The sequence below is a fragment of the Meriones unguiculatus genome, chromosome 15, assembly GCF_030254825.1.
Source record: "Meriones unguiculatus strain TT.TT164.6M chromosome 15, Bangor_MerUng_6.1, whole genome shotgun sequence".
Taxonomy (NCBI): domain Eukaryota; kingdom Metazoa; phylum Chordata; class Mammalia; order Rodentia; family Muridae; genus Meriones; species Meriones unguiculatus.
The window spans coordinates 41538195-41541969 of NC_083362.1; the positions used below are offsets into that span (position 1 = coordinate 41538195).

The following is a 3775-nucleotide window of genomic DNA, read 5'->3' on the forward strand; positions in this document are numbered from 1 at the left end:
CTATAGAAGAACATGAGATAAGAAGATAAAAGGAGCTTGATTCCTCAGTGAAGTCACAGGCAAGGAGTTCATTGCAGCTTAGCATGAGTAAGGTGCAGTGACTACCAAAGAAGCAAACCCACAGAGGACCCAAAGGGCCATAACAGAACCAAAGGCAGACACTTGCAAGATGAAATTTCTATCCCAAGTAGTGTGTTCCCTGAGAAAAGTGACAAACTAAAATATACACTGGAATAAAACTAGAAATGAGTGCAGACTGAAGCAAAGCCTTTAGGCCTGAGCCACATGTCACAAGTGCCAGGAACCCTGGGAGAGCATAATGGGACCCCTTATATTCTGATGCAGTGTAAGAATAAAGGATAGTAGCAGGCACCTAACATTCGTTTGGTTCACATATGTTCACTGCTAGGGTAGGGCTGAACGTTAATTTTTTTCCAACAGTTTCTAGATATTGAGTCCTCTATTTACTATCTACTATGTGTTCCGGCTAGTACAAAATACAAAAGGGGCAAACAGGGCTGGAGAGATGGTTCAATGATTAAAAGAGTGCACTGCCCTCCCAGAAGACCTGAGTCAGACAGGAGACATCCATCTGTAACTTGAGGTCCGAGGTGTCCCACACCTCTAGCCTCTGCAGGCACAGGTATTCCTAGGTATTCATGGACTGCCTGCAAGTAGATGCACACACAATTAAAGCTAATAAAAATTTAAATGACTATAGAAAAAAATTTAAGAGAAGCAATCAAAAGACAAAAGCCTCACCTTCCAGGAACAGACAACAAACAAGATAATAAGTATACATACACGCATTCATGCCTTCATAAAAACAAAATAAAGCAAAACAGCCCTGCAAAGGGTAACGTTTTAAACAGAAACAAAAGTACTTGTGGCACATACACTAAGATTAAGCAATGCAGAGAAAGTTGGCATGGCCCCTGTGCAAGAATGAAACACAAATGTATGATATGTTTCATATTAGGAAAAGAGTTAATGTAGACCAAGTTCTATGTTGCCTATGTCACAAACATAAAGTTCCCTAGACTCCTTATGGCAATTACCAGAAGAAGGAGAAAATGGAGAAGACGGAATCTTTACAGAACCCCTAAAATCGTAGAACACAGCAGGCATTCACAACTCCCCTTGCAATTTAATTTTTCTGTCTACCCAGTCAGATTGGATTAGCTCACAATAATATATTATATGATAAAATATAGCTTTGATGCTATTAAATATTATGCAAACAAAACTGCATTCCCTCTTATGGCTGGGCCATTACTCATTTAGATGAAGCATCATTAACTAAAATGTCTCTGGTACCAGGATGCTAGATTGTATCTTTGTCCTTTCCTGTTTGATACTTTTTATCAGCACCTGGGGTGAGGGCTCAGAAATCATGGTTATCAAATTTAGACATAACAGTGAATTGAAAGGCAGAGCTAATATGCTATATGATGGGACTAAGATTCAAAATGATTCTGACAAGGCAGAACACATGCCCATAAATGAAATTAACAGACATGTTATGATTAAAAGCATGAGCAAGTGAACAAGCAAGTCCTCTCCATGAGCCCAAGATGTGAGAGACCAGGTGTGAGAGATTTCTAATCAGAGAGGTGATAGATTACAGGTTTTAGTTGAGCTCAAGTTGAACATTAGTCAGTATTTAGATACAGCTCTGGGGGAAAAAAGCAAGGCTGTACCCAAAAATCACATGATCTATCAGTAGGGAAGTAGTCACCTATGAGTACCACCCATAAGAGCACTCTTCACTTTTTTATTGAGGGAGAGTGCAGTTAAAAGGACACTGACCGCTCGGAAATGCATCCCTCATATTATGTAAGGAGCTGCTTGGCTGTGGAAAAGAGAGAGCTTACAAAAATCTAACATGTGATTTTAAACATTGTGAAGGGCTTTTGCTGCTAAAATTTTTCTATCACTTTTAAACCTATTTACTATGTGACCTCAGAAAGGATTTTTGACCTTTTAAGCTTCCATTTTTGTCACTAAAATAGAACTAATCTTATCCATTTTTCAGGGTTTCCCTGCAGATTAGCAGTGTTGAACACAGTGTCCAGGGTGTGTTGCTCAGAAATGAGACACAGGCAGGACGTGGGTGCAGTGGTACTCGCTTTCCTTGAGACCTGGCTGAGGGAGGGCAGATGAAGCAGGGCGCCTGCAGAGCCCTCCCTGCCAGCAAAACAAAGGCAGGTTTCCGAAATGGAACACCTCATTCCCTGAAGCTACTGCACATAGTAACTGCCCATCAGAATAACTGAATTTCTACACTGGGTGAGAGTTCAACTAGATAATTTCTACATTGTTTCTCATAGATGATTTTTTTTTTATTCCTACTACAATGCTAATATTTGTAACTTGGATTTCAGACATTGGTAAAACAAAATATCCTTTAAAACTCTGATTTGTGAATTTCCTGCACCTCCCATTTAGAGAGAGTTCTATACTATCTTCCTTTCTCAAATGAAGACTGGGGCAGAGAGTGAAAGGTTTACACAGACCAGCAATGCCTTGGAATGATTGGAAGCTGGAAGCTAAGTCTGACTTCAAGGCTCACTGGACTGACTGTGGTTCACCACCCAGACTTCTTTCCTATAGTTAATAGCTACAGAAGGTTTTCTCTTGGAAGCTCTAAAAGGTTTATCAAGAATATTTATTAAAGTAAATTTAAAACCATGAGTTACTACTTGAAGGTGAATTTAAAAATATGTTCTGCATTTTTTGGAATTAATATGTTTGACAAAAGAGATGTATTTTAAACAAGTTTTAATTGTTTTTTGACATCACTGATATCCTCAGGAAGTACTGACAAAATGACTACATGAAAGGAAGCAGAGAGCAAGATCCTCTGAGGGATCTCCAAAGAGTCAGTTTTAGACTACAGTTTAGAATACTGGCTTTGGAACTGTGTCCTTGTTTTCTTCCTTGTCTCACATCGTTACACAGGGGTGGAGTTGTCAGATAAAAGACCAGTTATGTAATAAGGTCTTGCATACTCTGAGCAAATTTCAGCGCCTATCAGATAATGAAAAACAAAGGGTAGGAGCCAGTGCATGGCCCTGTGCAGGAAAAACTAGCTGCGTAGCGTGGTCTCAGAAGCCCTGGGGAATTTTGACTATTGAAGAGACAGGTTGCTGAGAAGTAGACAGACCTGACAGGAACACGTGACGAAGTGTAAAAATAAGCTGGTTTCAAAGATGGAATTCAATTGTTATTTCTGTTTATTTGGGTAAAGTTTGCTTCCTGGTAGTTGTATTTGGTTTAACTTCCTGTCCTCATGGTGTGTGTATTTAAACGTCGAATGCAGGTGTGTTTAAGTCTCAAATGTTTATTGCACATCTTAGCATGCGTCGTCCTGAAATTTAAATAGCTCTATTTTTTTATTTTATAAATATGTTTTTCCTTTTCATGGAAACTATAACTTAGGACTTACATGGAAATTTATTTTTTAATTCTTTATTAATTATACTTTATTCACTTTGTATCTCCCCTGTAGTTCCCTCCCTATTCCCATCCCAATCCCTCCCTTCCTCCACCCTCTACATGCATGCCCCTCCCCAAGTCCACTGATAAGGGAGGTCTTCTTTTCCTTTCTTCTGACCCTAGTCAATTAGGTCTCATCAGGAGTGGCTGATTGTCCTCTTCTGTGGCCTGGTAATGCTGCTTCCCCTTCAGGGGGAGGCAATTAAAGAGCAGGCCAATCAGTTCATGTCAGAGGCAGTCCCTGTTCCTATTACAATGGAACCCACTTGGATACTCA

At 39.7% G+C, this 3775-nt stretch overlaps 1 pseudogene; it reads left to right on the forward strand.

Annotated features, from left to right (window-relative positions):
- The first annotated feature begins 880 nt into the window (after positions 1 to 880).
- Positions 881 to 980, forward strand: LOC132648196 (U6 spliceosomal RNA; annotated as a pseudogene).
- Positions 981 to 3775: the final 2795 nt, after the last annotated feature.